Genomic DNA, 20655 nt, shown 5'->3' with positions numbered 1-20655 from the left:
AAAACCAGAGAACGTGTTGAACGAAGACTTGAGGGGAATGGATAAAAATATCGAGATCAGAGGAGACGAAGTTTATTGTTTCATGGACCAGATCTGGACCCCAAAGTTCAGTGGTTACTGAGAGGTTGTCATGAACGAAGCTCACAATACCAAGTACTCCGTTCACCCAGGTTCGGATAAGATGTACCTTGATCTCAAGAAGTTATATTGGTGGCCAAACATGAAAGCCGAGATCGCTACCTTCGTGGGCAAGTGTCTAACTTGTGCCAAGGTGAAGGTCGAGTATCAGAAACCCTCAGGTCTGCTCCAGCAGCCCGAGATACCTGAGTGGAAATGGGAGATGATTTCTATGGATTTCATTACCAAATTACCCAAATCTCCGAGTGGGTACGATACCATTTGGTTAATTTTCGATCGATTGACGAAATCCGCCCACTTCCTGCCAATTAAAGAAACTTTCAAGATGGAAAGACTCACACGAATCTACATCAAAGAGATTGTTCGACTGCATGGTGTTCCTATATCTATTATCTACGATAGGGATAGTAGGTTCACTTCGAGATTCTGGAAATCACTGCAAAGCGCCTTAGGAACGAGGTTGGACATGAGTACAGCCTACCATTCGCAGACCGACGGACAAAGTGAGAGAACTATCCAAACGTTGGAAGATATGTTGCGAGCATGTGTGATCGACTTTGGTAAGGCATGGGATACTCACTTACCCCTTGTCGAGTTTTCCTACAACAACAGTTATCACACGAGCATCAAAGCAGCTCCATTTGAAGCCCTCTACGACCGAAAGTGCAGGTCCCCTTTGTACTGGGCTGAGGTGGGTGACACTCAGTTAGCTAAAGGACGAATCCCTAACAGCGCTCTCACAGGTCCGGAAATCATTCGAGAAACGACCGATAAAATCGTTCAGATTCGTGAAAGATTGAAAGCCGCTAGAGACCGACAGAAAAGTTATGCAGACAAACGAAGAAAACCCTTGGAGTTTCAGGTGGGAGACCGAGTCCTTCTGAAAGTCTCACCCTGGAAAGGCATGATACACTTTGGGAATCATGGAAAGCTAAATCCAAGATACATAGGGCCTTTCGAGATCCTCGCTAGAATTGGCCCCGTAGCTTACAAACTCAATCTACCTCGCGAGCTTAGTAACATACATCCTAATTCCACGTCTCAAACTTGAAGAAGTGTCTATCCAACGAGACTCTTGTAATCCCACTCGACGAGATCGAGATCAACGAGACCCTCAACTTCATGGAAGAATCGGTGGAGATTATGGATCGAGAGGTCAAACGAACGAAACAAATCCGCATCCCTATAGTGAAGGTTCGCTGGAATGCCAAACGAGGATCGGAGTTCACTTGGGAGCGCGAGGATCAAATAAAACTTAAATATCCCAATCTTTTTACTTAGTTATTTATACTAACTTAGCTGCTTGAACTCTAATTTCGGGACAAAATTCCCTCTAACGGGGGGAGGATGTGACAACCCGACACTTTCACACTGTACAATTGATCCACATATCTATAATTCACTTGAATTTAGCATCTTTTAGCAAGAATGCTGGGTCTGCATGAGTGCTTTAGGCTTAGTATATCATAGATATGGGCCTTAAGAAGGGTTAGGAATGGTGTTGCATCGCAAAGTCAAGCCAAACACACCAAGAGAGGTGTGTGCGGCCGCACACTAGAGTGTACGACCAGCCAGCCGCACACCCAACCGCAAACCCCCTCCAGCCTCACACCTAACCCTATATATAGTAGAGGACCCCCCTTCCATTCACTTTTGGTTGCACCTTCTCTCTCTACTTTCTCTCTCTAAAAACATCATCCAAGAACACTTAAAAGGCCTCCAAAACGTGAAGAACATCATCTTTCAGCTTGTTATAAAGGCAAAACACTTGAATCTAAGCTTAGAACTCATAGTGATCTTCGTGTTCTTCACCCCTTGAACGAGTGCGGCCGCAAACCTTCATCAGGTGGCCGCACACACTCAAAACACCCTTCAAAGTGAGGATATGGCCTCTATAATCAATCTAATACTTAGTTTGACACTTGAAACCCCTCAAAATCGACACATATGACTCAAACAAGGAGTGTACGGCCACACACTCCTGTGTACGGCCGCATACACACCCTCTGTACGGACGCACACTCTAGTGTGCAGCCTCACGCACAGGTCTGGCCGCATTCCCTAGCCGCACACTCACTTTTATGGCCATACACCCACTCTAGTACTCCTATTAGGCCTTAAACTTGTAAGAATCACTAAGTACGAAACATGGGCCACTTAATCCTAAAGAATCCAAGTCTTTAGGGTGTTTTCCCCATCAGGTTTAGTCATAAAACACCCTAGCTCTAACTCATATACGTGTCACCATATGATTGATAGGGACCACTTGTGTTCAGAGCATCCGTTGACATTCAGCACTCATATCGATCACACACTCGAACTCTACAATAAAGGGTGAGTTCATACCCCTTAATCAACCTTTCAAATGTTTTCATACGCTTTTATGGGGTGGGGATACAAGTTGAATCAAACATGTTATGGCACTAATCATATGTATAACTTGTTACCAAAAGGATTTTCTATACTTTCAAATTGCCTTGCCAACAAAATTGTTTTTAAATGTTTATCAAACTCAATTTCATGATTAATTGTTCTAAAACTATTTTTCAATGCTTTTAAACTCATTTTAATTCCATATCATATCTACACTAATATATTTATATAAGTAAGGATTGAAGGACTTAGAACTGATAGCTCACCTTATTTCCTGTTCTTGTTTGATTGTGGACTTAGGGTATTCTGTTATTTGTCCGACTGTCGTTGAATTCTTAGTTATATATTGTATATATTTGTGTTGAATATAAAAGTCTTCACTTCAGTTCAACACCTTTGTGTATCAAACACATTCAACTAACATCTCTATCTAACTATAATAGGTATAGTTAAGGATTACCATTCATTACCAATTGCTACTATGATACTCATTATGGTCAGTACAGTTACAAGTCTATACGTACTATACGCTATACGAAGAGACACTATACACTATATGAAGAGACCCTATACACTATACGAAGAGAATACTATATACTATACGAGAAAATATACTAAAATAGAATGTGATGCACTACTCCTCGATACGACACTTCGCTATGCGATCGTCGTGTAACCAGAGCCCCATGGAGGCAGAGCGAACACTATGTGTATAGATCTATACGGGACGGACACTCCTACATCTCGAATGCTAGCTACAGTCCGAGCCGATTAGGCCCAGGGATAACAAAACATCACTACACTACTTGTGACCTGGAGGGTCAACTGTTATACTACTGTCACTCAGCATGGTTACATACGAGTTCACATCCAGACCTTAATTAACACATTAATAATTGAAAGTAAAACAGACTCCCCGAGGTGTATACACATTTAATACCACCTGGAGCTTGCACCTCTACTACATTCAGCCGACAGTGATACTGCTGGGGCAAAACTCTATTTTCTAAATTATTTTATATGAAGGAGATTTAAAACTATATTGATAGAAGGAAACCTTTACATTTTCAAAGAATCAAACTTGAAAATAACCAAGTATTGGTAGAAGACTACTTTTGCTGGAAAATTATAGGATTCTCTAGGGATTGTACCATTTTCAAAACTTGATAACAAATACTCTATCACTAAATTTTTAAACACTTCTATTCAAGCAATGATACTAAATATTTATGAACTCACCAGCTTTATGCTGATGCTCATTTTCAAAATAACTTGTATTTTCAGGTCATCAGTAGACAGGTACAGATGCAACTTTTGAGAAGATGGTGCATATACAAGACTCATCTTTATTTTAATTATACTTTTGGTGTCTATCAAACTGTACAGAACACGCTTGTATTGAAAATTATTATCTTAATGCAATGAATATTGTTACTTGTCTTTACTATTATGCATTATTATGATACTGTACATGACGTCCTCCACCCCAGAACGTATTCCGCCGTTTTCGGTTTTGGGGTGTGACATAGCCACAAAAGGTAAACCCTTAACCCACATTCCAAAACTAGGAATTTGGCTAAAAGTCAACTCAAGTCAAAAGTCAACGATCAAAGTTGACTTCAGTCGACTGCTACGCCGTGGCCATCAATGACCACATTGTGGCCCACAAACGACAAACAAAGACGATAATTCCCTAATTGTCACGCCATGGCAACCTAGGGCCACGTCGTAGGCATTGGGTTCTTAACACTTAATGGGTTAAGTCGTTTCCTTCGATTCTAGATGGATAAAGTTCCTAACTTTATCCTATAAGACTCCCCAAGAGATCAACATCCCAAATCCTAGGTCTAAAAAGGTAAAACATGACATGGACTTAGTTATTAAGCACTTAATCTCTAAAGTTCTTAGTCCATCAGTTCCAAAAGAATTTCTAACACTAAACTAACAAAAAAGTTGGTGTTTTATAGACATACATGTCTTGAGCTCATATTAGGTCAAAAATGAGGATTATGACCAAAAATCTTATGTATGACTTAAAATCCAACCATACTTCAGATCCGAACCATCAACTACTCCAAATGCCCCAGAGATTCATAAAGTTGCAAACTTTATGGGTTCTCACCATCCTAACTAACAAGAATAAGAAGAATATGGGACAGAACTCAAGATTTAATAGCCTGACAGCATAAAGATTTAGTCTTGGACACTCACAGAGGTCCAAAAGTGTGATACAATGAGAAATGAAAACTTGCTTGCTAGATCTTTGCTCACTTTTTCTTTCTTCTTCCTTCAAAATCTTCCAAAAAGCATCAGAATAAGCTTTAACAATTGAGGAAAGGGATTAGGATTTCTTCAGAGCTTAGGAGAGTGATGGAGGTTGAGGATGAGCAAACCTAGCCTCCTCATTCTTTTAAATAGGGTGCAAAACTCAGAAAATTAGGATTTAACTCACCAGTAGAGGCCACGCCGTGGCCTATAGACTGCCACATTGTGGCGGGTCAAAAAAAGTTTGCGTCCAAAAATTCCTCGCCATGTTGTGGTAATCCTTCACCACGTTGGGGCAACTTCAAAAAGCCAAACATTAATTAAATCAAATGTACCTCAAGATTTAGATGTTACAACGACGTGTGACATTAAACAGAGAGCACATAGAAGGGAATAGACGTCTGGTTAACTATTGGTTTGCGGATAATTGTGTCTATCAGTCACGCGATTTCAAAAAAAGGTTTCGTTTGCGAAAAAATGAGTTTGAACGGATAGCCAACACCTTGGAAACCATATATTGTTTCTTTCAAGATTTGTAAATTATAATGTGCCTTTTAGATAAAATAAATACGTTTTTTACGTATTTAATATATGTTTATGTAGGAATTTTTCCAAATAAGATACGATGCTAGAGGTAAGCGAAGTTTCACAGGGTGGTAGAAATGTGTTGCGACAATTAAGCTTACGGCTATGGTGAAGTCACCCGATTATATGAGAATCTATGAGAGAACTGTATGAGAAGTTTTATATAGATTGTCAAGAGGTGTTGTTGAAACCTTCGGTGACAAATACTTGCACAAAACTTAGTTTAATGATATGCAACAACTATACAAGGCACATGAAGATATGCTTGGAAGTATTGATTACACACACTGGAAATGGAGAAATTGTCACGTGGCGTGGAAACACCAGTATGCAAGCGGTAATCATGGAATACCTTCGTTGGTGCTAGAGGTTGCTGTTTCCTAAAATTTATGGACTTGGCAAACTTATTTCGGTGTTATGGGTTCCAACAACGATGTAAACGTTCTTGACCAGTCGCCAATATTCGAAGATCTTTTGTCAGGCTAGGCACCGGATGCTCCTTTCACAGTGAACAGAAGTGAATATACGTTTGGGTATTACCTTGCAAATGGAATATATCCAACATATTCCACATTGTGAAGGCGTTTCGACAGCCAATAGACCCAAGAGACATTTTTTTCAAGAGAAAACAAGAAATGGCACGTAAGGACGTGAAACGTGCTTTTGGAGTTCTGAAATCAAAATGGCACATAGTTGAACATGCGGCACGACCATATGAGTTAGAAACTCTATGAGATATTATGTATGCATGTATCATAATGCATAACATGGTGGTTGAAGATAATGATACAATATTGCAGCATATTCGTCTTCGAAACCTAGACACGTGCAATTTCAACTAGGGATAGCAGAATATTTACATATAGTGGTTGATATTTAAGACACATAAAAACACAGACAACTTCATGAAGACTTTGCATATTATATGTATGATGGTCACGAAGATGAAGAGTAGTGGAATTTAGGGGAAAAACGTATTTGTTTGTAAAAAAAAAATTTTAAAAATGTTATGTTTAATTTTGGATTTATTAAAATAGCATGTTTTATTAATTTATAGTTATTTTTTATAATTATTTAAAAAAACAAAAAAATGATGACATGGAAAATAGAGGGTGGTATAACATGTTTCACATGTCCTCCAATTGATGTTACATCATAGTGACATGAAATGTGAGGTGACATCTTTTTGATGCCTTAACATGTTATTTTGTTTAAACCCACGGGTCTTATATTGTTACACATTGCTCAAAAGAGTTTTAAGTGTAAGAAAAAAAAAATAGATATACAGTAAAAATATTATTATTACACATGAGTTTATTTACTAGAGCTCAACTAATTATCTTTTGTTTTAAATAGTTTTTAATGTTTTGTTTTATTGTACTCTATGCGCATAAAGTATAGAAATCAATTAAAAGGAAAATTATTTTGTTTCATATTTGATTCTCCTATTCATTCTCTTACTAAATTCAATGATTGATATCTATAACGTAAAATAAGTAATATAATCATTTTTTTAATTTTTTAACACATATTTGAAGAAAATAACAAAAAATAGCAAAAATAACCATTTAGTCCGAAATGAGAATTCTGGATCAAGAAAAAAATGACCAATTCTGAAACGATATTTCATATTCCGGACTAAAATTTTGGAGTTCGGAAAAAAAAAACTACGGAATTTCCAGAAAAAGTTTGAAATCCAAAAAACAATTACGAAATTTCGAGAAAAAAATTCGTTTTTAACTTATTTTTTTTTAAAGTTAAACAAATATAGTAATGTCGACTATATACGAAATTAATACATAAAATTAGACATTTTATTGAAAATGGCAATATTATGCATTTCGAAATATAGCATTTGGATTCTCTAAAAAAATAAAAAGATTCATTTGAAAATAAAAAAGAAAAAAATCTATGGTTATTCTTCAAAAACTGAAAAAATAGATTTATTTTCTTTGAAAAACTCATTTGAAATTGTTAGATTACTTAATTTCCTATGCGTAAAACATTAATTACTAGTGATCTTGTGAATATGAGGATAAATAAGAATATTTAGTATAAAGATATTTAACCTCTCATATTAAAAACACCATAATGTGAAATATAAAAGGGTTAGCTGGTTATCCCTTCTTAGTTGGATTCTTAGTTATCATAGTTGCTCCATGTGGCGCTTGGACGTCGAGCACATGGATTTTCTTTAATATTATAATCTAAAAAATCCAAAATCTTAATACAAGAAAAGATTTTTAACTGCCACCTTTGAACTTCGGACATAATATAAGAAATGACTTTTCATACTTTCTCTTATATTTGATAATATAAGGAATGACTTTTCATACTTTCTCTCATATTTGGCGTTAGAAACTGATCATACCATGTGAGTTCCCAAATTAATAGATAAAACTCAAGTACATACATTTAAGATGAAAAAAATAATATAAAATAACATTTAAAACAAAAAGTGATAGTTGGTTTAGCTACTTTAACAATAACTATTTATTTATCAGAAAAAAGATGAGAGAAAGGAAAGGAAGATTTATATTAATTTTCCTTTGAAGTTATGCTCCCAAATTATGAGGAATTTGAGAGAAAGAAATTGAAGATCATTCTTTTTCTTTTCCTTTCTTTCCTTTACACTCTCCTCCTGAGTGTCACTTAACGAAAGAAGAGAGGAAGAGAATGAATTTGAGCAGATTTGTATCGTTCCAAACTTTCCTCCCAAAATGGGAGGAATTTGAGAGAATTCTCATGGAAGATAAAAAGTTGCATTATGACAAAAATACCCTAAACCTAATAATAAAAGGATACGTTCCCTGTCTTATGTTCTACCTTCTTGATCGCCTTCTGCCTTCTCTGTTACAAACTGGTACAAAAGTTCTTATTCTTATTGTGTTCATTCTTTTTTTTTTTTTTATTCCTCTGTTCTCTGTTCACCTTTTTTTTTACTTTGTGTTGTTGCTCTGTGCTTGATCGACTTCTGTCTTTTTTTTTTCTGTTACAGAATGTTAAATTGCATATTCAAAGTTGGCCTAAGCAAGTAACTAAAGTTTTATGATTATTTGGAACTTAACCATAGACTTGCCTAGACATATATTATTTTAATGCTTGTTTTGAACGGTGATAAATGTTGTGGGATTCATACTGAGATTTAATGAATGATATCAATGACTTCGATATCGAACTTGATCTTGATACGCATTTTAAGTCATATTTCAACCCTTAATTGTATGGGTGTCTTGAAATATATTTGGAGATGATTCGATAAAAAACAGCTTCAAGTTTAAGCATGAAACTAGAAATCGTTGATTTGGATTTGTGTTATGATTTTTTTATTGGGTATGAAATTTTGAGAATAGATTATAACATGCACTTGGACCGAAAAACGTAAACATTAAGCATAACAGTTGATAGTGTGAGTTTGTACACTCAAATGATAATCTATAAATCAGAATGACTGTTTTGCCCCTGCTTAAATCTATGAAGGATGTCTATGCAATAATCTATAAATACACTCTTTAGCTTGTTCTTGGTTTGATGGTGTGAGTTTGCACACTCAAATGGTAATCTATAAATCAGAATCACTGTTTTGCCCCTGCTTAAATCTATGAAGATGTCTATGCAATAATCTATAAATCAACTCTTTAGCTTGTTCTTGGTTTGATAGTGTGTGTTTGTACACTCAAATGGTAATCTATAAATTAGAATGACTATTTTGCCCCTGCTTAAATCTATGAAGGATGTCTATGCAATAATCTATAAATCAATTGTTTAGCTTGAAGGCTTACCTAGATTACATTCAAATTCTTTTCAGTTTCGAGAATGATATTATGTTTGATAATTAATAGCTAAACTTGAAATCTGATTACTAAAAACTGATTGAACATAAATACTAGAAAGTAAAATATACTTTTGTTATATTGTTGTTTTGTGCTTTCATCAAGTCTTTATAATTACGTGTAATTTTTATAAAAAAAAAGTTTATTAATTATAATTAACAAATGTATATAGTTCATATATAGTCCTTATAAAAAAAAGTAAAATATTGTTGTTTATCAATGTTGTTTAACTTTAACTCAAACTATTTGATCATGTATCAGAAAAAGGGATTAGTTCACATATAGTCCTTATGGATACTCCGGTACTCAACCCTGCTCATGCTTTAAGAGCCCAACAATTGCAAGTCGTTAACTTGATTTGCTTGTTGTTGACTTTTATTACACAACGTAATATGGCCAATATAAAGCGGGTTAGGTTACCCACTAGAAAACTTATTTTAGAAAGACAAGATGTACGGGAAGAGTTGCTACCCAATCTTTTAGAGGGTGGTCAATGTCATGACCTTATTCGTATGTTGAAAACACTTTTAGGAGATTTTGTGAAATCTTACAAACTGTAGGTGGTCTACGACGTACGCAACGCATGTCCATTGAGGAGCATATTGCTAGATTTTTTCATATTGTAAGTAATGATTTGCAATCTCGGTTTACCTCATGGATGTATTGTCACTCTAGATCAACAACGAGTAGGTGCTTCCATAGGGTATTACGATCGATTATAGCAATAGAAGGTCTTTATATTCAGCAACCTAAAGGTGATGTTGTCTCGAGAGAAATTCAAGAAAGTAGGAGATTTTATCCTTTTTTCAAGGATTGTATAGGGGCAATAGATGGAACACATGTTCGTGTCCATGTGCCTAATAGAGATGCCCCTAGATATCGTGGTCGTAAGGGATACCCGACAATAAATGTATTAGATGCTTGTACATTTGATTTGAAGTTTACGTAGGTGTTAACGGGTTGGGAGGGTACTGCATCAGACTCGAGAATAATAAAGAACACATTTACTAGAGATGATAAACTACTAATTCCATCAGGTAGTTTATTAAACCAATGTAATTTCAATATCTAATATTTTTCAATAATAATGATTAAGCTCTTTATAGGTAAATATTGTTTAGTAGATGGGGGTTTGCCTCATATGAGTAAACTAATGGCGCCATATAGATGTGTTAGATATCATTTAAAAGAGTACTTCGCTCATTTAAAAGAGTACTCCATGCATGCTCCATAGAATTCTAAAGAGTTGTTTAATCTTCGTCATGCTTCCTTACGTAACGCCATTGAGCGAGCTTTTGGTTTCCTTAAAAGAAGGTTTCCTATCATTCGAAGTACAACGGAACCATTTTACTCTTGTGAAACAAAATCTACCATATTTTTGGCATGTTGTATTCTACACAACTTTCTATTAGATGAATACCGCGACATAAATTTTGAAGATGAGGTGATGCGGGAGATCTTAAGCGGACCACAAGAGCAAGATCGTCGTAATTCAATAAAAACAAATGAGGGTAATAGTAGCGCAGAGCAACTAAGGAATTCAATTGCAAATGAAATGTGGGCAAATTATTTGACATATTCAAACAATTAAATTAATATGTAAAACTAGTTTCATATTGATACATTTTGTTTTCAATTTCATATTGTATTGAGGATTGGTTTTTGAGCTTAATTATGTTATTTACCTTTCATATTTTTCCTTAGTATTATGCTTCATATTGTGGTCTAACAATGTATCATTCTTTAATTTTTATTCCTATGTGCAAAGTCATCATGAGCAAACAGGAAGCTAGTAGTAGTGAAAAGGAACAAGTTAAATGGTCAGATAAAATGGATTATGCGTACATCCAAGCGATGATTAAACAACAAGAGATAGGCAATAAGGTGAATGGTAGTTTCACACCAACTGCATATGCTCAAATGGTTGAGGAGTTAAACACAAAACATCAAATGGATATTACCAAAAGTCATTTGAAGAATCGCTACAAAACCTTAAAAAACATTTTTCGCAATTGTACGATTTGTTTAAGGGAATTTCATTGAGCGGGTTCTCTTGGAATTCCTCTATTCAACTAATAGAAGCGGAGGAAGAAGTATGGGACAATTTAATAAAAGTAAGTGTTCCTTTTATGTCTATGTTATTTTTTTTACATATTTTATGTTATCGTTAGCAATATTAATTATTTTTGTGTTGTTAAACATGATGGGTTTTGGTCCTAAGAACATCCTATGTGCTCATACAAACCCTAATGCTTGGATCTAGGTTTCTCTATTGTACATGCAAGTTATCCAAGACTATAAACCCTAATTCTAGCATACAAGTAATCATATTAACATGAGAATAGGTTTATAATATTACCTTGATTGTTATGTAACAATAACAATCCCAAATCTCCTTGTATTGACTTTGGAAGGCTTAGAGTCACAAGTGTCACTCCTCTAATGGTTCACAAACACCATAAGCAAGAGGATGAAGAGGAGAGAGGTTAGAGGCTACCCAAAAACGTGTGAAACCCCTAGAAGGTTGCTTAGCCACGTTTTTGGTCATAAGGGATCTCTTTATATAGGAGGCAATTAGGGTTATTTAACAAGGAAACCCTAATTTGGATGCTTAAGCCCTAAGCAACCCATGGAGCCCTTTCCTTAAGGACTTGGACGATTTCATATGGGCTTCCCCCATAGAATTCGTCCACCTTATAATAAAAGGCAATCCATGGCCCAAATTGCAATTATCTTATAATTACAATTCCAGTCCCTTAAGTTTAATTAATCTATTTTAGTCACAAAACTAATTACCAATTAATTCTTGACTAATATTAATTAAAAAAATATGATTTCTCCTTTAATATATTATTCCCATAATATATTAATAAATCATATTTAATCCTTTCTCTCCATAATTCATCCTATCAAGTTGCTTTGGTGAAGGCAACCCAAAAGGACCATGCACCATCGGGTCAAGTACATACCAAAATAGTTATGGACTTAGAAACTAATCCAACAGTCTCCCACTTGGATAAGTCTAATAACTATTATGCGTATGACTTCAGATCCTGATATGCAATCGTAGCTTTCCAAAGCCGCTGTCAACTCTGATCCTATCAGATACGCGTGTCCTTAGATAAGGGATCATATATTCCTCCATTCTAGATATCGTATAAGACATGATTTCTAATCATTCTCTTTGTACTACTTCTCGATTCCCGATTTATGACGACTGACTAATTGAACAAATCAAATTAGCCCTAGCCCGGCCGAGCATTTACGTTTGTCATCATTAAACCATCGAGGAGCCCAAAGATATCGCTTTTATCCTACTTTGGATAAAAGGAACGGATAAACTTTGATACAATGCTTGCTTGCACTCACTCACCGAATCACACACAACAATATGTTTTATAACACCAATTTACTAGTGCGTTTACATATTATCAATGTGCAACCGATTCGCAAGATACAACTCACACATCTCGGTTTCAAGAATATAAGATGTTATCGTCTCACCAATCACTCGTGATACAATTCATGGAGTGATCCAAGTGAGCGTGGATTTAATCCAATGATCAAATCATATTCATAAGCACTCATGAACGTTGCAGCAAACATTTGCTTATGTCTAATACTCTTTTAGATAATCCACACACCAATTCACGACAATCTTCATTCATATCTACTTCCAACATATGAACGACTGTGGCCCGTTCGAATAATTCGATTATTCTTAATAAACTCAATTATTCTGGAAGTCAAAACATGCAAATGTGAAACACAAGAATAATACTAATCCCATATGTCCTCAAACCTTTGAGTATAAATAAAACTCCTTTTGTTTATCACCATATCGATTACTCATTATTTGTCGTTTCGGGTAATCAACTTCTTACTCGAATTATTACACTTGTCCCATGCTCCTAGCATGCACACAATGTTTACCTATGGTTCTCACTTTGTGAAATAGATCAAATTGAACACATTTCCAAGCATTCTCATTTCACAACTCCAAATCCTTTTTCATAAGTGTAAGAATATCAAATTCTTGTTACTTATAAAATATGATAGATTCTAACATCTTATGCAATGATCCTTTCGTAATGTCACTGCACCAAAGTCACAAAGACTATTGCCAATGATATTACAAAGTCCTCTAACGGAGATTGTTACAAGACAATTCCTTAGATATGATGTCTCTCACTCAAAGTACATTCCTTTGAACATCCTTTGCATAAAAGTTTCTAATCTAGTCATAGATTTTCAATATTCAATTCCCAATATGGACGCGTTTCCATATTTTCCATACGACAACTCATTCTTAATAGAATCTTATCTATTCATAATAATGTCGATATGGTCCATCCAATACCATGCTTCCAACTACTCACAAGCGACCAATCCTCGTCAAACTTTGGATTGTCCTTTGATAGTTGTTTAATTATTTTAGTCAAAACCAATTCTAGTCCCTTTTTCCCTCTAAATGCGCTCGACATTTGGAAAATTTTAGAATGGTCAAACATTAAAGCATTTGCAATCGATCCTATACTCGAAGCGTATGGGAGACGACGCATAATATTTTATTTGCTATGTTCTCAAAATTCGAATTGTGAAGAGGAATGCTGTAATCATAATCAAAATTTTAAGAACACACTATGTACCCTTGACTAAATTTATTAACATTTCTCAACCTAATCCTTTAGATTTGAAATGAAGCATAATATTCTCTCCCTTAATTATAGCAAAACAACTTTACAACCCTTACGACTTTGCAAGGTATAACTCTTGTTTTCAATAATTAATATTGCCAACTTGCAATACTTTCCATAATAATCATACAATCATAACTTTTATGCTCCCACTATCATGATGATTACTATAAAACATAACACTTATGCTCCCACTAGCTTCGATATGTATTCAGAAACAGCTAAACTTTCAGAAAACAATACTTATTGAATCTCTTAAATTCATGTTTCTAATACTTAATGCTTTGATAATCTTTTATCAAGGCCTCTTATACACCTTTGCCTTAGATAGTTCACATGTGTGTCTAAACAATTAAGACTAATTGCCAAACCTCACAATTCAAATCATGGAAAGGGATACCGTAACCATAATTGAATTCGAGAATGAAATTTTATAATCACTATCTTCTTAAAATCTTTCTTAGTGAAAGCATTTCCTCATAATCATTTTCATGAAGGAGGAAATCTTATGACACTTAGATTTAAATGGTTTATTTGTTCCTATCCATGTGAATTTGTCAAAACCAAAGTTTACGACAAATTCAAACTCATATGGATCGAACTCTCTTAATCTCGATTTCTTGCCTTATGGTAGCACAGCTGCCCACCACGTCTTCCAAGTAGTTAAGCAACTCACCTTTTCTTATCAATGTACTTTTCATTGATCAAGTTCCTTTCCTTTTATGCATTCAAATGAGAACTCATAGGACTCACATGCATAATTAACTCAATTGGATTGGCACAGAAACAAATTAATGTCAACACGATAGGTTGTAAACCTCAACTCGTGCGCTAGTGATGATTGATAAGGTTTATTTGATTTGTTATTGAAACTTTTCAAGACCATTAAGACTCCCACTGACTCCTTGACATATAAGATTCTCTTGTCAAAACATTTCTTGACAAACAAATATTCAAGAGTTAGTGTAGCTTTTATCAAAACTCTTCATAAATTGGTCCTAGTTGGTCTTTGTCTTATCCAAGACATCACAACTTTCCACATTTGATGAATGCTATAAACCTTCTTAATACTTATCCACTCAATGTAACAATCTTAACTCTAAGACTTGTCTTGGAATGAAGTATGATTGACTTTCCAATTTAACCATTTCTTCAATTCTTGATTCCTCTTCTTAGACATACAATTGCACTAAGACTCACTTAGAGGATCAATTGAGATATGGTTCTTAATCATTAAGGCCTACCATAAAGCATAAAAGCTACTCTCCCTTCTTCTTAGAATGGAGAAACTCTTATCTTTCTGCCTACTTGATTCTTCTTATTCGTTTTGCTATTGATTTAAACTTTTTTAATCAATTCATAATTACACTTAATCTTGTAAGTATAATCATATTTACTAAACCTTTAGTGAATCATGACGAATATCATTGTTACTCTTATGGTGGACTTGATCAACACGCAACTTTGTGTGCTCGATCTCCTAGTCCTTCACTTGACACCATTGTCAATGAATTAGTCTAATTTCCAAATATGAAATTTCTCATTCATCGTGCAACCAAGTTGCATGATTCCAAGTTTCTGTCCAATTGAAACTTGGGAGATGAGAAACTCTCCCTATTTGGTAAACTCTCTACTTTCCATAAATAACATAATAAGAACCAAATCCATTACTGCTAATAATAGAAACATTCAAACATCAATTTTTCATATACGCCATTGCAAGGATAAATAAATAATATAAAATCAAAATTTATTTTATTGCGGAAAAATTTGTCCTTACAATGCAATTCATTGAAAAACTATGCTAATACATCTTTCTAATTCTAACTCTAAGTAGTAGCTCAAGAATCTAATCTTCGAGAAATGCGATCGAAATCCATTCCTTCATGGTTAGATTCTGCTCACTTCTTCCCTTAAGCTTCCTTTCTTTTCTTCGATCCTACATAACATCAATTGTAATCTTATCACATTATGTATTAAGAATCTAGAATAGAAGCTTAAAAGAGTTAGTTAATGGATTTTACCTATATTAGAGCCATACGTTTCGACTCTCCCATCTCTTATATCTCTTAGGTAAATGAGGCAGCTTTGTTTCCAATGCCCCTTCTCTTGGCAATAAAAGCAAATTGACTTTTTTAGAACATGACATGGAACTACTTCAGACATTGCCTTTCTCTTATGATCAAACTTTTCGATCATAGCATGTCTTTCGTTGCCATTGTCCATATCCATGGAGGTCTTGAAGCAGATTCACCAATCAACTTTGCTTTTCTATTGCGCCAAACCATTGCTGATTCAGCAGCAATAAGCATATAGGTGAGATCTATAAGGGTCACGTCGTGGTTCATCATATAGTACTCTCTCACTATATGAGTTTGGAAGTGACTGAAGAACCCAATCAACAGCCATTTCCTCACAGACAACGGATCCCAACATTCTTAACCTATCAATGTGTGACTTCATCCCTAGGACGTGTGCACACACCGACTTTCCTTCTTTATGTTTACTTGCCAAAAGGGCTTGAGTGATCTTGAACTTTTCAAGCCTTTGAACTTGTGGGTTAGGGAGAATAATTGGAGGAGGTGGAGGAAATGAAGCATGATTTCTTGTTCCTCGATCGAATTGTGGAATATCATCTTCATGTGGAAAGCTTGTTCCATGAGATTTGGGAAGACCATAGTTGTCGAACTTTGACATCTACAAAACGGGAGAAAACGAATTCAAGTTAGTTCATTGATGGAGTCCTTAGTAAATCACCCAAATGAGATACTAAGGCTAGGACCCAACACAATATTCTACAACTCGGGAGAGGGATGCCGTAACCCAAATTGCAGAACATTTGAAGGTAAGTGAATGACGATTCACTAATTTCCACCACGAAAAACGAAAAAGAATTTAAGTTTTAAATCTATGAAAACTCCTAGATCCTTTGAGATTCATTGAACTTTCAATGGCATGTTTAAATCTCGATATGCCCCTCTTGTTTGTGACTGGGATGCCGAGGATCACAAAGCGGGTGTGAATAACCATGCAAACTTACATGGTTCCCTCACATGTTACAGTCACCTATTCAATGTGCCGGTAAACCACACATGCTCCACCGAACTATGACAAACATTGAGTCACCCTTTGCTACCTTTTCTTAGAACCATTTAGTGTGCCGGTAAACCACACACGCTCCACTAATGTCTTAACAAGGGCACAAAGTGCAATTTCATGGAATTGCATCAATTCACTTTTTCCTAAGTAACTAAGATTGAGAATTTTATGAAAACATTTAGTTACTTTAATAATTCATTATACTTATAATGGAAGGTTTCGTCCTATCCTACCCGTTCGGCTAACGACCCTCCACTAGTCAAGAGTGCGGTGGGCAAGAGTGGGTACCCATTCAATCGCCATTTTATAGGCAATTTCCTTAAACACCCCTTATAGACCAACTTCGTGAATGAGGCCTACTAACGGTAAGACTGACTTTTACTCATACATATATATAATGTTAGATTTTTAATGTTATATATATAGTATAGGGTGTATTTTACACTTTTAAAATATTAGGTGGTCAAATTTAACAATTATACTTTTAATTCAATTAAATTTTAAACCTAAACTTTTATGTATTTATTAAACCTCTTTTAATTATACTCCTTAATTAATTAATAAAACCATAAGGGTGTAATTTGAACTTTTCAAACAATACTAGGGTTTTTAGAATTTAACATTCCTAATTAAACTTTTAATCAACTTTTAAATTCGAAAACTTGAGGGCAAGTTTTGAAACATTTCAAAACATTAGGGTTTAGAATTTAAGAGTACATCAAATTAAACAATTAATCAAAATTTAAATTCCAAAACTTGAGGGCAAGTTTTGAAACCTTTTTCAAAACATTAGGGTTTTAACTATTTAAATTTCAAAACAACAAAACTTTTGGGTTCAAATTTAAACTATAAAACTTAAAGGGGAAAATATGAAACTTTTCATAACAACAAGGATCAAATAACAAATAATCATTTAATCACATAATTATCCATATTTGATTTATTTAATGATTTCTTGCAAAACAATTTACCAATTTAATCAAAATAATTAATCAATTATCACATAAGGAAACAATTATCTTATTAATTGATAAATATCTTCAATTAGATCAAGAATATAGTCAAATATATCATTAGATCGGATTTATATTGATCTAATATGATAAGGTAACTATCCCAAAGCAAAAACAACAAGAAATCCCGAGATATGCTCCATCTGACGAGTTGACTCGTCGAGTCAGGCATGGACTCGTCGAGTCCAGCCTCCAGAAACCAAAAAATCAAATTTTTTCAACATATCAAGTATCAATACAATAGAAACCAGTCTAGTCTCTAATACCACTGATGGGTTTTGGTCCTAAGAACATCCTATGTGCTCATACAAACCCTAATGCTTGGATCTAGGTTTCTCTATTGTACATGCAAGTTATCCAAGACTATAAACCCTAATTCTAGCATACAAGTAATCATATTAACATGAGAATAGGTTTATAATATTACCTTGATTGTTATGTAGCAATAACAATCCCAAATCTCCTTGTATTGACTTTGGAAGGCTTAGAGTCACAATTGTCACTCCTCTAATGGTTCACAAACACCATAAGCAAGAGGATGAAGAGGAGAGAGGTTAGAGGATGCCTAAAAACATGTGAAACCCTATAAGGTTGCTTAGCCACGTTTTTGGTCATAAGGGATCTCTTTATATAGGAGGCAATTAGGGTTATCTAACAAGGAAACCCTAATTTGGATGCTTAAGCCCTAAGCAACCCATGGAGCCCTTTCCTTAAGGCCTTGGACGATTTCATATGGGCTTCCCCCATAGAATTCGTCCACCTTATAATAAAAGGCAATCCATGGCCCAAATTGCAATTATCTTATAATTACAATTCCAGTCCCTTAAGTTTAATTAATCTATTTTAGTCACAAAACTAATTACCAATTAATTCTTGACTAATATTAATTAAACAATATGATTTCTCCTTTAATATATTATTCCCATAATATATTAATAAATTATATTTAATCCTTTCTCTCCATAATTCATCCTATCAAGTTGCTTTGGTGAAGGCAACCCAAAAGGACCATGCACCATCGCGTCAAGTACATACCAAAATAGTTATGGACTTAGACACTAATCCAACAAAACAGTCAAAACCTGAGGCTACGTCGTTAAGGACAAAAAAAGGTGGCAAAATTCGATGATATGTTGGCATTATTTGCAAGGGATGGGGCATCTGGTGCACTTGCTGAAACAGGGAAAGAAAGAAATGCCCGACTAAATAAAAATGAAAAAAAATCAAGTAGAAACAATTAAAGAAGTTGATGACTTGTTAGCTAACAATGAAATTCATTTGGAGGACGAATATGTTGATATTTATGATGACATTCAGGATGTTATTCCAACTCCTTTTTTCACAAGAGCAGTCTTCAGGTGCAAAGAAGTGTAAGAGTAAAAAGAGGAAATTAGAAGAAGAAGAAGAAGAAGAAGATTTTAACTCAAAGATAATGAAATCGCTTGATAATGTGGTTGGTGCTATCAGGGAGGGTAATATAATATTTGATAGAGCTTATCCTAGGGAGTATACAGGGGAAGAAATTTATAGAGAATTGGAGTTGGTGGGTTTTGAACCCCATGAATTACCGAGGGCTCTAAATTTTTTGGCGGCAAATCAAGCAAAAGCTAGAACATTATTCAATTGTCCCCTTCAGATACGGATGGGTGTCCTCAAAGATATGATGGGTGCATGTGATTGAATAACCTTGGGTGATTGTTACTGGATTGATCTTATGCGTTTATGATTTTGGATTTTTTTAAAAGTTGTTTGTGGTTTTCGTTTTGCATCTTGAAAACAATTGAATAACATGCGGTTTTCCTTTTTACAATTTACTTTATATTAAAAAAAATGTTTTATTAATGTTTTAAGTAGAGGGGAGGAGGGGAGAGTTGGTTTTTTTTGGGGGGTGGGGGGTAGAATGGATGTGGGGATGTGGGGTTGTAAACACTTAATATTTACTCAATAACATGAAGGGTATAATTGTCTTTTTTTTTTTTACTTTCTTTTCTTTTCCTTTCAACCCGGGAGCACCTAAAATGAATACTTTCTTTTCCTTTCTTTCGAACTCGGGAGCACGGAAAACTTTATTCTTTCAGTTCTTTTTCTTTTCTTTTCTCTCCTTGTTCTTCCTTTCTTTTCTTTCCGTTCCTTTAATGAACTCGGGAGTAGGGTGTTAGTGAAGTGGAAGTTGAGCATTAGGAAATTATCACCTCTCATAACCTCCTCTCTTTTTTCCATTTATTTTAATTAAATATATTAAAATGTAATCTACTGATCGGCTCATTTAATTTTTTTGGGCTCAAGATCGGCTCATTTAGAGTTATACAGGCTCGCGCTCGACTCGTCTGTGGTATACCCTAATTTCTAAAATGGTGTTTATTAGATATTTATTTATTTTAATATATAAAAATAAAATTCTAAATTTTACACTATATATTTGTAAGCTTGTTTAGGCCCGCGAGCCTATTCAGCTTAGTAACACAAACTCGGGTTCGAGCTTGTTTAATAAACAAGCCTAATCTTAATGTTTAGGCTCATTTAAAATCAATTTCAAGTCGAGCTTTTAAAGAGTTGATCTCGAGTAGATCACGAGCAGTTCAACTCGTTTGTACCCCTATATAAAGTTAATAAAAAAAGAAAACTATTTCATTAAATAAAAAAATTGTAACA

The 20655-nt window shown here is 34.7% G+C and overlaps 1 pseudogene; it reads left to right on the top strand.

Annotated features, from left to right (window-relative positions):
* Positions 1-10925: 10925 nt before the first annotated feature.
* On the top strand, positions 10926-19684 carry LOC145068133 (uncharacterized; annotated as a pseudogene).
* Positions 19685-20655: the final 971 nt, after the last annotated feature.

Source organism: Lactuca serriola, chromosome 8 (assembly GCF_051521515.1).
Source record: "Lactuca serriola cultivar US96UC23 chromosome 8, Lser_US96UC23_V15, whole genome shotgun sequence".
Classification (NCBI taxonomy): Eukaryota; Viridiplantae; Streptophyta; class Magnoliopsida; order Asterales; family Asteraceae; genus Lactuca; species Lactuca serriola.
The sequence above is the reverse complement of the archived record's forward strand: the minus strand, read 5'-3'. Positions and strand labels throughout refer to the sequence as shown.